This window comes from Pongo pygmaeus, chromosome 6 (genome assembly GCF_028885625.2).
Source record: "Pongo pygmaeus isolate AG05252 chromosome 6, NHGRI_mPonPyg2-v2.0_pri, whole genome shotgun sequence".
Taxonomy (NCBI): domain Eukaryota; kingdom Metazoa; phylum Chordata; class Mammalia; order Primates; family Hominidae; genus Pongo; species Pongo pygmaeus.
This window is the reverse complement of record NC_072379.2, coordinates 85,576,013-85,589,389: the sequence shown is the minus strand read 5'-3', so window position 1 is coordinate 85,589,389 and position 13,377 is coordinate 85,576,013. Positions and strand designations below refer to the sequence as shown.

The 13,377-nt window shown below is 37.7% G+C and overlaps 1 protein-coding gene across 9 annotated transcripts in view; it reads left to right on the top strand.

Annotated features, from left to right (window-relative positions):
• The window catches only part of ANKIB1 (ankyrin repeat and IBR domain containing 1), a 158,952-nt gene that overhangs the window by 128,246 nt on the left and 17,329 nt on the right, over window positions 1-13,377 (top strand). The gene's annotated exons all lie outside the window — the stretch shown is intronic.

The window sequence follows — 13,377 nt, the reverse complement described above, 5'->3', positions numbered from 1 at the left end:
AAAGGTAAGTGTAAGAATCTATGGTATTCAACCAGAAGATCAGAAATTCATGAATCCTTCCTTGCTAGTCATCTTCCCCAGTGAGTCTTGAGAGAGCTGTGTGCGTGTGTGTGTGTGTGTGTGTGTGTGTGTGTATGTGTATCAAATGATTAACAAAGTGCTGCCTTATATAGATCTCTTGCAAAGCTGGTTTTGGAGCATACGGCTTAGACTCAAGGCCCAAACTAGGCCCAAATCCAGTCCATATACTGTCTCCATACAGTTGGCTCTCTGTATCCATCGGTTTCATAATGTTGGGTTCTGCATTCATGGATTCAGCCAACCACGGATCAAAAATACTTAGGGAAAAAAATTGCATCTGTATCGAACATGTACAGATTTTTTTTTTGTAATTATTCCCTAAACAATGCAGTATAACAACTATTTACATAGCATATACATTGTAAGATACCATAAGTAATCTAGAGATTATGTAAAGTATACTAGAGGATGTGCATAGGTTAGTATGCAAATAATATACCATTTTTTATCGGGGACTTGATTATTCTCAGATTAGGAGGTCTTGGAACCAATCCTCCGTGGATACCAGGGAACACCTATATATAGATGTCTGTATAATGCAAGAACCCAAAGCAGTGGCCAGACTTTAGGTCTGCTAATAAAACCATCAATTAAATAAGTAACTATTATATTGAAAATGAAAATGCCAACAAAGATTCACTTGGCTGAAAAATACTTAATATAAATGATTAATGTTAGAGGTCAAAAAGGCTAGATAGAATAAATACCCTCTTTACTTACTTGTACAGGAAGAAAGAGCAGTGTGTTTAAAACAAATATGCTGGTATGTTATTAATAACATTTTATTAATCCCTACCTACCTACATTTATGAACCTTTTTTTGGTTTAAAATTATAATGATATTCTGATTTTTTTGCTTTATCATTAGAAATGTCATCTATGTATAAAATGATTATTTAAAGTTATTGAGAGGAAAGTGTATTTTTTTTTCTAGTTTAGGACATGAAGGAAATTTAAATGGTTAAGATTCCAGTAAAATATAGTAATATCTTCTAGGTATTACTTGATTTTTAACTTTGAAGCTTAATGATTATTACTATACTTGCAAAAGAATGGCAGTTACAAAATAATTTTTATAAGTCTGTATTACTGTAAAATTAACATAAATGAATTAGCTTAGTGAGGCAGTAATAATTATTCTCTAAGAGGCAGAAAGAAAAACCTAGGGCAGTGTTGTGAGCAAAATGTTCAAAAGTGTTATTTATTGTTCAGCTAAGGATCCAGCCAAAATTATTTCATCTATTTGTGATCTTATCTCCAATGTCCATATCTTTTTTATTCTTCTTGGAAAATCTGATATAGACTACATAGATGTATAAAGAACTATCAAATGACAATAAAAATTTATAGTTGGCTGCTGAGACAGACTCCAATATTATCTTTATTTCCTGCATAACACCTACTGGTAGTAAATACTTGATAAATATGTATTGCGTTCATGAATGTTTTCATGAATTAATCTGGCTGCTAATATAAGGTAATCCAACTTAAACAGACTTTGCTTAAGCTTCTGTTGCAATGAAAAGAAACATTTACTTATAAGCTATGTAAATGTAGTAGTTGTATTTATTATACCATCTGAAGTGTTTGCATTGAACAATAAAAGCTGACAAGTAGCATTCTTACTATGACACAGAAGACTTATGTAAAAGTATCATATTACTGCAGCAAAATCATATACACTAGATTTTAAACGTGTAGGTGAAACAACATGGTCATGTGTAATTGAATCCATGCTCTGACATAATTGGTAAATCATAACATACCTTTACTAATACCTCAGCATTGATTATGTATGATTCAGTAGGCAGTTTTTACTTTTGAACTCAAATGTGTTTTTAAAGAATGAGAAATTTCTTCCCCTAAAAATAAGCTTGTTTATTTTAAAAACACTTTTTAAAATTTCCCTTTAGATAATTTAAATTGTGCATTCTTAAATATTTTAAATCACGTATAGTATCTGATTCTGCATAACTGTATGCTATAACGTTTTTTCCATTATAAAATGTAGAAGATTTAAATGCCATAATTACTAAGGTATATCTGTTCGTTATATATTCAAACTGCATACTAAAACTGTGGACTGTGCCATCTTTTTAAGTACTCATGGAGCACTCACAAAAAAGTTAACCATTGATTATAAAAGAAAAACCTCAATAACATTCCAAAAAATAGAAAATAGTATTTTTTGGAATGTTTTTTGGAGAATAGAAAATAATATTCTCCGATCATAAGGGAATAAAATAGAGATTAAGGCCAGGCTTGGTGGCTCATGCCTGTAATCCCAGCACTTTGGGAGGCTGAGGCTGGCAGATCACCTGAGGACAGGAGTTCGAGACCATCCTGGCCAACATAGTGAAACCTCATCTCTACTAAAAATAGAAAAAATTGTCTGGGTATGGTGACGGGCACCTGTAATCCCAGCTACTAGGGAGGCTAAGGTAGGAGTGTCACAAGAAAGAAAGAAATTAATAGTAAAGTTACAAGATGTCTTTTAGAAATTTTAAATAGCAACTCTTGAGTAAAAAAGGAAATAAAAATGGACTTTCAAGAATTTTAAAACAAGGGTAATGAAATACTACTTAACAGAACCTGAGGGCCATAGCTAAAGCAATGCTGAGAAATGTGCATCACCTTATTTAAACTAATACAGAATAAGGAATTAATTAAGGATATGACTCAAAAATTTAGAAAAAAAATAAACTTGAAGGAAACCAGGAGAAAGATTCTGGTTTTTTTAAGTCAGAAATCAGTGACTTTAAAACTGAAAACGTAACTAATAAATAAATCCAAAAAGTGATTTTGTTAACAAAAGATAAGATAAACCACTAAGCTAACATAATCAAGAAAAAAAAAATGAAGGTGAGGGAGTTCAAAGACATAATATGAAGAATAAGGGAGATACAGGCCTACCTCAGAGATATTGTGGTCCAGTTCCAGACCACTGCAGTGAAGGAGATGTCACAGTCAAGTAAATCACAATTTTTTTGTTTTCCACTGCATATAAAAGTTTAACTGTAAACTCACACTGTCTGTTAAGTGTAATAGCATAATGCATTTTTTAAAGTACATACCTTAGTTTAAAAATACTTTATTACTAAAAAATGCTAACTATTATCTGAACCTTTAGTGAGTCATAATCTACTTGCTGATGGAGAGCCTTGCCTCAGTGTTGATGCTGCTAACTGAACAGGGTGGTGGTTGCTGAAGGTTGAGTTGGCTGTGGCAGTTTCTTAAAATAAGACAACAATGAAGTTTGCTGCTTCTGTTGACTGCCTTTCACAATATATATCTGTATAGCATGTGATACTGTATTATAGAATTTGACCTCTGATAGAACTTTCAAAGTTAAAGTCAGTTCTCTCAAACCCTGTCACTGCTTTGTCAGCTGTTTATGTAATATTCTAGTCTTTGTTGTCATTTCAACAATGTTTACAGAGTCTTCACCAGGAGCCTATTCTATCTCAAGAGACCAGTTTCTTTGCTTATCCGTAAGAAACAACTTTTCCCCAATTCAAGTTTTATCATGAGATTATAGCAATTCAGTCACATCTTCAGGCTGCACTTCCAGTTCTTTTGCTATTTCTGCCACATCTGAGGTTATTTTTTCCACTGAAGTTTTGAACTCTTCAAAGTCATCCATGAGGATAGGAATCAACTTTTTCCAAACTCCTGTTCATGTTGATATTTTTACCTCCTCCCATGAATCACAAATGTTCTTAATTGCATTTAGAATGGTAAATCCTTTCCAAAAGATTTTCCATTTACTCTGCCTAGATCTGTCAGAGGAATCACTCTGTGGCAGCTTTAGCCTTACAAAATATATTTCTTAAATAATAAGACTCGAAAGTCAAAATGACTGCCTAATCCATAGACTGCAGAATGGATGTTGTGTTAGCAGACGTTAAAACAACATTCATTTCCTTGTACATCTCCATCAGAGCTCTTGGATGACCATGTGCATTGCCAATGAGCAGTAATATTTTAAAAGGAATCTTTTTTTCTGAGTAATAGCTCTCAACAGTGGGCTTACAATATTCAGTAAACCATGCCGTAAACAGATGTGCTGCCATCCAGGCTTCGTTGTTCCATGTATAGAGCACAGGCAGAGTAGATTTAGCATAATTCTTAAAGGCCCTACGATTTTCAGAATGGTAAATGAGCATTGGCTTCAACTTAAAGTCACCGGCTGCATTATCCTGTAACAAGAGTCAGCCCATTCTTTGAAGCTTTGGAGCCAGACATTGACTTTTCTCTAGCTATGAAAATCCTAGATGGCACTGTCTCCTACTAGAAAGCTGTTTCATCTACATTGGAAATCTGTTGTTTAATGTAGCCACTTTCATCAATGATCTTAGCTAGATCTTCTGGATAATTTGCCACAGCTTCTATATCAGCACTTTCTGCTTTACCTTGCCCTTTTTTTTTTTTTTTTTTTTTTTTTTTTTTTTTTTTATTGAGACAAAGTCTCGCTCTTGTCCCCCAGGCTGGTGTGCAATGGCGGATCTCGGCTCACTGCAACCTCTGCCTCCCAGGTTCAAGCGATTCTCCTGTCTCGGTCCCCCGAGTAGCTAGGATTACAGGCGCCTGCTACCACGCCCGGCTAATTTTTGTATTTTTAGTGGAGAAGGGGTTTCACCATGTTTGCTAGGCTGGTCTAGAACTCCTGTAATCCACCCTCCTAGGCCTCCCAAAGTGCTAGGATTACAGGCGTGAGCCACCGTGCCCGGCCTACCTTGCACTTTTATGTTATGAAGATGGCATCTTTCCTTAAACCTCATGAACCAATGTCGGCTAACTTTAAATTTTTCTTCGGCAGCTTCCTTACCTGTCTCTGTCTTCATAGAACTGAAAAGAGCTAGGGCCTTGCTCTGGATTAGGATTTGGCTTAAGGGAATTTCATGGCTCATTTGATCCTCCATCCAGACCACTCAAATTTTCAACATATCAGCAATAAGCTTGTTTCATTTTCTTATCATTCATGTGTTCACTGAAATAGCACTTTTACTTTCCTTCAAGAACTTTTCCTTTGCATTCACAATTTGGCTAACTGACACAAGAAGCCTAGCTTTCAGCTTATCTTGGCTTTTCAACATGCCTTCCTTACTAAGCTTAATCATCTAACGTTTGATTTAAAGGGAGAGATGTAAGGCTCTTCCTTTCACTTGAACACTTAGAGGCCCTTACACGGTTCTTAATTGAACTACTTTTAATATTGTTATGTCTTAGGAAATAGGGAAGCCCAAGGAGAGGGAGACAGACAGAGACAGGAGAATGACTAGTTAGTGAGGTGGTTAGAACACATACAACATATATCTATTAAGTTTGCCATCTTATATGGGCATGGTTCATGGTGTCCCCCAAATATTACAATAGTAACATCAAAGATCATTGATCATAGATCACCATAACAGATAAAATAATAATTTAAAAGTTTTAAACATGATGAGAATTACCAAAATGTGATACAGACAAACAGTGAGCACATGCTGTTGGAAAAATGACCAGTAGACCTTCGTGATGGAGGGTTGCCACAAACTTCAGTTTGTTTAAAAAACAAAAACAAAATGCAAATATGCAATGCACAATACAGCAAAGTGCAATGAAACAAGGTATGCCTGTAATCAGAAAAACAAAGCAAACTAAAATAATAAGGACTATAACTTCATTCAACTCTTCCAGATATTTTGAACTTGGATTTGAAGTGGATTGACTTTCTAAGAAAGTATTATTTATTAAAACTGATCCTAGAAGAGAGAGAGTATCCCCAAAAAACCCATTCCCATAGAAGGTGAAAAAAGTTTTTCAAAAATCTCCCACACCTTACATTAACACTTAAAGCAATGGGCCCTGATAGTTTCACGATAGAATTTTACCAAACCTTTAAGGGGCTGGTAATTCTAATTTTATTTAAACTGCCCTTGAGAGTTAAAAAAAAAAAAAACTTAAAACTTTCAAAGTATTTTTATAAAGTGAGTAGAACCTTGATACCTGCTTGACAAGATTATAAAACTTAAAAGAAAACTGTGAATTATTCTTACTTATAAAAGTGCAGTAGTCCTAAATATTACAGGGAGAAAACTCTACAGATATTAGCAAACATAATCCAGCAGAGCACATTTATGAGTATTTAACCAAGTAGAGTTTATTCCAGGAAGACAGGTTAAGGATTGCTGATCTGGAATGCTTGGAACTGGAAATGTTAAGGATTTCAGATTTTTTTTTTCATTTGGAATATTTGCAGTATACCAGTTGAGCACCCCTAATCCACAAATTCACAATCCATGTCAGTGCTGAAAAAGTTTGGGATTTTGGAGCATTTAGGATTTCTGATTTTTAGATTAGGGATGCTTCCACCTATATAAGAATGGTTCAGTATTAGGAAAGTTGATGTTATACCTCGTGTTATTGGTAGATCCAAGGGGAAAAATTACATATTTTCTATAGCTGCTGAAAAGGTATTTGACAAAAAAATTAAATCAACAGTCATTCTTTATAAAATAGTCAAAGAAATAGAATGGATTCTTTGTTAGTATGATAAAAATAAATTACCTCATTTCAAAAGCTAGCATATTTAATGAGGAAACTAGAGTCACTCCCACTAAATTCAAGAACAAGATGAAGATATTTTTCATCACTAGTATTATTAACATTAGATTGAAGATACCAGTCAACATAATTAGACAACAGAAAGAGATTAGTGATATAAAAATAAGAAATTAGATAAAATTATCACTTTTTGCAGATGACGTGATTGTATACCTAGAAAATTCACAAAAATCAACTGAGAAACTGCTACAAACAAAAATTCAGTTAAGTAGCACAGTACACAATTACTATGCAGAGAATAATAACCTTCATGTGTATCAACAACAATCAACAACCTTCATGTGTATCAACAACAATACTGAAAGACCTCATTTATCTGGAAACAAATTTAACAAGAAATATGCAAGACTTATGGGGAAAAAATGTAAACCCACTGTAGGTCACAAAAGATGACAAACTAATTGAAAGACAATGAAGTTCTTAGATAGAAAGATTCCATCAAAAATAGCAACAGGTTTTGTTTCGGAATCTAAGTAAACTAATTTAGGCTGGGCGCGGTGGCTCACGCCAGTAATTCCAGCACTTTGGGAGGCTGAGATGGGCAGATCACAAGGTCAGGAGATCGAGACCATCCTGGCTAACAGGGTGAAACCCCAAATCTACTAAAAATACAAAAAAATTTAGCTGGGCACGTTGGCGGGTGTCTGTAGTCCTAACTACTCGGGAGGCTGAGTCCTAGCTACTCGGGAGGCTGAGGCAGGAGAATGGCGTGAACCCAGGAGGCAGAGCTTGCAGTGAGCCGAGTTACTGCCACTGCACTCCAGCCTAGGCGACAGAGCGAGACTCCATCTAAAAAAAACCTAATTCAGAAGTTATACGGCAGGATTAAGGGGAAGCAAGAATAGGAAGTCTGAAAAGGAGCAGTGAGGGGTAACTAGCCTTGTCAAATAGCCATATTATGAAGCCTCAGTAATTCAAACAGTGCTGGCACATGAAACAGGATAAAAAGAAAGCCTACAATATAGACACAGATACGTGGGAATCTAGTATATGGTAAATGTGGCATCTATAACCAGTGGAGAAACATGAGTTATTTAAATGGTATAAGGACTACTGGGCAGCTGTGTGAGAAAGAATAAAGTTGAATTCACACTGTATCCTATGTAGTCAGATAAATTCCAAATGACTCAAAGATTTAAAGTTTCTTTAAAAAATAAAATAAACCAGGAGGTCCGTTCCAAGATGGCCAAATAGGAACAGCTCCGGTCTGCAGCTCCCATGATCGACACAGAAGACAGGTGATTTCTGCATTTCCAACTGAGGTACCTGGTTCATCTCATTGGGACAGGTCGGAAAGTGGGTGCAGCACACGAAGGGCAAGCCGAAGCAGGGCAGGGCATCATCTCACCTTGGAAACGCAAGGGGTTGGGGGATTTCCCTTTGCTAGCCAAGAGAAGCTGTGACAGACTGTATCAGGAAAATCGGGACACTGCCACATAAACACTGCGCTTTTCCAACGGTCTTAGCAAATGGCACACCAAGAGATTATATCCCACACCTGGCTCAGCAGGTCCCACACCCACGGAGCCTTGCTCACTGCTAGTCCGAGATCTAACTGCGAGGGGGCAAGCCAGGCTGAGGGAGGGGCGTCCGCCATTGCTGAATAGGTAAACAAAGCAGCTGGGAAGCTCGAACTGGGTGGAGCCCACCACAGCTCAACAAGGCCCCCCTGCCTCTGTAGACTCCACCTCTGGGGGCAGGGCATAGCTGAACAAAAGGCTGCAGAAACTTCTGCAGACTTAGATGACCCTGTCTGACAGCTCTGAAGAGAGCAGTGGTTCTCCCAGCACGGTGTTTGAGCTCTGAGAATGGACAGACCACCTCCTCAAGTGGGTGCCTGACCCCCATGTAGCCTAACTTGGAGACACCTCCCAGTAGGGGCCGACTCACACCTCATACAGCCAGGTGCCCCTCTGAGACGAAGCTTCCAGAGGAAGGACCAGGCAGCAATATTTGCTGTTCTGCAATATTTGCTCTTCTGCAGCCTCCGCTGGTGATACCCAGGCAAATAGGGTCTGCAGTGGACCTCCAGCAAACTCCAACAGACCTGCAGCTGAGGGTCCTGACTGTTAGAAGGAAAACTAATAAACAGAAAGGAATAGTATCAACATCAACAAAAAGAACATCCACACCAAAACCCCATCTGTAGGTCACCATCATCAAAGACCAAAGGTAGATAAAAGCACAAAGATGGGGAGAAGCCAGAGCAAAAAAGCTGAAAATTCTAAAAACCAGAGCGCCCCTTCTCCTCCAGAGGATCGCAGCTCCTCGCCAGCAACGGAATAAAGCAGGATGGAGAATGACTTTGACAGTTGACAGAAGTAGGCTTCAGAAAGTCGGTAATAACAAACTTCTCCGAGCTGAAGGAGGATGTTCGAACCCATCACAAGGAAGGTAAAAACCTTGAAAAAAGATTAGATGAATGGCTAACTAGAATAAACAGTGTAGAGAAGACCTTAAATGACTTGATGGAGCTGAAAACCATGGCACGAGAACTACATGATGCATGCACAAGCTTCAGTAGCCGATTCTATCAAGTGGAAGAAAAGGTATCAGTGATTGAAGATCAAATTAATGAAATGAAGCAAGAAGGGAAGTTTGGAGAAAAAAGAGTAAAAAGAAATGAACAAAGCCTCCAAGAAATATGAGACTGTGTGAAAACACCAAATATACGTTCGATTGGTGTACCTGAAAGTGACGGGGAGAATGGAACCAAGCTGGAAAACACTCTTCAGGATATTATCCAGGAGAACTTCCCCAACCTAGCAAGTCAGGCCAACATTCAAATTCAGGAAACACAGAGAACACCACAAAGGAACTCCTCAAGAAGAGCAACCCCAAGACACATAATTGTCAGATTCACCAAGGTTGAAATGGAGGAAAAAATGCTAAGGGCAGCCAGAGAGAAAGGTCGGGTTACCCACAAAGGGAAGCCCATCAGACTAACAGTGGATCTCATGGCAGAAACCCTACAAGCCAGAAGAGAGTGGGGCCTAATATTCAACATTCTTAAAGAAAAGAATTTTCAACCCAAAATTTCATATCCAGCCAAACTAAGCTTCATAAGTGAAGGAGAAATGAAATCCTTTACAGACAAGCAAATGCTGACAGATTTTGTCACCACCAGACCTGCCTTACAAGAGCTCCTAAAGGAAGCACTAAACATGGAAAGGAACAACTGGTACCAGCCACTGCAAAAACATGCCAAATTGTAAAGACCATCGATGCTAGGAAGAAACTGCATCAACTAACGGGCAAAATAACCAGCTAACATCATAATGACAAGATCAAATTCACACATAACAATATTAACCTTAAATGTAAATGGGCTCAATGATCCAGTTAAAAGACACAGACTGGCAAATTGTATAAAGAGTCAAGACTTATCAATGTACTGTATTCAGGAGACCCATCTCATGTGCAGAGACATACATAGGCTCAAAATAAAGGGATGGAGGAAGATCTACCAAGCAAATGGAAAGCAAAAAAAAAAAAAGGGGTTGCAATCCTAGTCTCTGATAAAACAGACTTTAAACCAACAAAGATCAAAAGAGACAAAGAAGGTCATTACATAATGGTAAAGGGATCAATTCAACAAGAAGAGCTAACTATCCTAAATATATATGCACCCAATACAGGAGCACCCAGATTCGTAAAAAAAGTCCTGAGAGACCTAAAAAGAGACTTAGACTCTCACACAATAATAATGGGAGGCTTTAACACCCCACTGTCAATATTAGACAGATCAACAAGACAGAAGGTCAACAAGGATATCCAGGACTTGAACTCAGCTCTGCACCAGGCAGACCTAATAGACATCTACAGAACTCTCTACCCCAAGTCAACAGAATATACATTCTTCTCAGCACCACATCGCACTTATTCCAAAATTGACCACATAGTTGGAAGTAAAGCACTCCTCAGCAAATGTAAAAGAACAGAAATCACAACAAACTGTCTCTCAGACCACAGTGCAATCAAATTAGAACTCAGGATTAAGAAACCCACTCAAAACCGCACAACTACATGGAAACTGAACAACCTGCTCCTGAATAACTACTGGGTACATAATGAAATGAAGGCAGAAGTAAAGATGTTCTTTGGAACCAATGAAAACAAAGACACAACATACCAGAATCTCTGGGACACATTTAAAGCAGTGTGCAGAGGGAAATTTATAGCACTAAATGCCAACAAGAGAAAGCAGGAAAGATCTAAAATTGACACCCTAACATCACAAGTAAAAGAACTGGAGAAGCAAGAGCAAACACATTCAAAAGCTAGCAGAAGGCAAGAAATAACTAAGATCAGAGCAGAACTGAAGGAGATAGAGACATAAAAACCCTTCAAAAAAAATCAATGAGTCCAGGAGCTGGTTTTTTCAAAAGATCAACAAAATTGATAGACCGCTAGCAAGACTAATAAAGAAGAAAAGAGAAGAATCAAATAGATGCAATAAAAAATGATAAAGGGAATATCACTACCAATCCCACAGAAATACAAACTACCATCAGAGAATACTATAAACACCTCTACTCAAATAAACTAGAAAATCTAGAAGAAATGGATAAATTCCTGGACACATACACCCTCCCAAGACTAAACCAGGAAGAAGTTGAATCTCTGAATAGACCAATAACAGGCTCTGAAATTGAGGCAATAATTAATAGCCTACCAACCAAAAAAAGTCCAGGCCCAGATGGATTCACAGCCAAATTCTACCAGAGCTACAAAGAGGAGATGGTACCATTCCTTCTGAAACTATTCCAATCAATAGAAAAAGAGGGAATCCTCCCTAACTCATTTTATGAGGCCAGCATCATCCTCATACCAAAGCCTGGCAGAGGCACAACAAAAAAAGAGAATTTTAGGCTGATATCCCTGGTGAACGTCGATGCAAAAATCCTCAATAAATACTGGCAAACCAAATCCAGCAGCACATCAAAAAGCTTATCCACCAAGATCAAGTTGGCTTCATCCCTGGGACGCAAGACTGGTTCAACATACACAAATCAATAAACGTAATCCATCACATAAACAGAACCAAAGACAAAAACCACATGATCATCTCAATAGATGCAGAAAAGGCCTTCGACAAAATTCAACAGCTGTTTGTGCTAAAAGCTCTCAATAAACTAGGTATTGATGGAACGTATCTCAAAATAATAAGAGCTGTTTATGACAAACCCACAGCCAGTATGATACTGAATGGGCAAAAACTGGAAGCATTCCCTTTGAAAACTGGCACAAGACAGGGATGCCGTCTCTCACCACTCCTGTTCAACATAGTGTTGGGAGTTCTGGCCAGGGCAATCAGGCAAGAGAAAGAAATAGAGTATTAGGAAAAGAGGAAGTCAAATTGTCCCTGTTTGCAGATGACATGATTGTATATTTAGAAAACCCCATCATCTCAGCCCAAAATCTCCTTAAGCTGATAGGCAACTTCAGCAAAGTCTCAAGATACAAAATCAATGTGCAAAACTCACAAGCATTCTTATACACCAATAACAGACAAACAGCCAAATCATGAGTGAACTCCCATTCACAATTGCTACAAAGAGAATAAAATACCTAGGAATCCAATATACAAGGGATGTGAAGGACCTCTTCAAAGAGAGCTACAAACCACTGCTCAATGAAAAAAAAGAGGACACAAACAAATGGAAAAACATTCCATGCTCATGGATAGGAAGAATCAATATTGTAAAAATGTCCATACTGCCCAAGGTAATTTATAAATTCAGTGCCATCCCCATCAAGCTACCAATGACTTTCTTCACAGAATTGGAAAAAACTACTTTAAAGTTCATAAGGAACCAAAAAACAGCCCACATTGCCAAGACAATCCCAAGCAAAAAGAACAAAGCTTGAGGCATCACACTACCTGACTTCAAACTATACTACAAGGCTACAGTAACCAAAACAGCATGGTACTGGTACCAAAACAGAGATATAGACCAATGGAACAGAACAGAGGCCTCAGAAATAACACCATGCATCTACAGCCATCTGATCTTTGACAAACCTGACAAAAACAAGAAATGGGGAAAGGATTCCCTGTTTAATAAATGGTGCTGGGAAAACTGGCTAGCCATATGTAGAAAGCTGAAACTGGATCCCTTCCTTACACCTTATACAAAAATTAATTCAAGATGCATTAAAGACTTAAATGTTAGACCTAAAACCATAAAAACCCTAGAAGAAAACCTAGGCAATACCATTCAGGACATAGGCATCAACAAGGACTTCATGACTAAAACACCAAAAGCAATGGCAACAAAAGCCAAAATAGAAACATGGGATCTAATTAAAGTAAAGAGTTTCTGCATAGCAGAAGAAACTACCATCAGAGTGAACAGGCAACCCTCAACATGGGAGAAAATTTTTGCAATCTACCCATCTGACAAGGGGCTAGATCTAGAACGTACAAAGAACTTAAACAAATTTACAAGAAAAAAAAAACCCCATCAAAAAGTGGGCAAAGGATATGAACAGACACTTTTCAAAAGAAGACATTTATGCAGCCAACAGGCATGAAAAAATACTCATCATCACTGGTCATCAGAGAAATGCAAATCAAAACCACAATGAGATACCATCTCACACCAGTTAGAATGGCGATTATTAAAAAGTCAGGAAACAACAGGTGCTGGAGAGGATGTGGAAAAATAGGAACGCTTTTACACT